Source organism: Arachis ipaensis, chromosome B09 (assembly GCF_000816755.2).
Source record: "Arachis ipaensis cultivar K30076 chromosome B09, Araip1.1, whole genome shotgun sequence".
Lineage (NCBI taxonomy): Eukaryota > Viridiplantae > Streptophyta > Magnoliopsida > Fabales > Fabaceae > Arachis > Arachis ipaensis.
In genome coordinates, this window is record NC_029793.2 from 1028627 (window position 1) to 1029278 (window position 652).

Genomic DNA, 652 nt, shown 5'->3' on the forward strand with positions numbered 1-652 from the left:
GAAAGATAAAAGCAAATAAAGATAAGATAAGAATAATTAAAGATAAGATAAAGAAAAGATAAGATAAGATAAGATAATAAAGACTAAAATTGTAATTGAATTTATATATTCTATTGGGTTGAATTTGTGGATCACGATATTTTTTTATTGTTGTCATGGACTAAGATGGAAGAGTTTAATTTATATATGTAAATTTAAAAAAAATATAAATTATTAATTTATGTATATAAATTTTAATAAATATAAATATAAATTATATATTTTTGTGTGTAAAACGTCTATAAATATAAATATAAATTATTATTAATTAAATATTAATAAAAAATAATAATATTTTTTGACTATATAATATTAATATAATAATAAGGATAATGACTAGGTGTGAAAGAAAAAAAATAGGAATGCAATTGCAAAAGGTATACCATAACCTAGACGGCAAGAACAATGGTAGTACAAATAAGATAGCCGCACTCCAAAACCAAACAAACAATGATGATAAGTGGCTTTTGTTCCACGTCATCTCCACCTGTTTCAAATCTTGTTCAACTATATTTTCTCATTTTTGGCTTTTCTAGATATTTCTGATTTTTCTCCCACCTACTTTTGTTTTCATAATAATTGGTCCACCTTTTAATAGTTTCCCTTTTGTGAA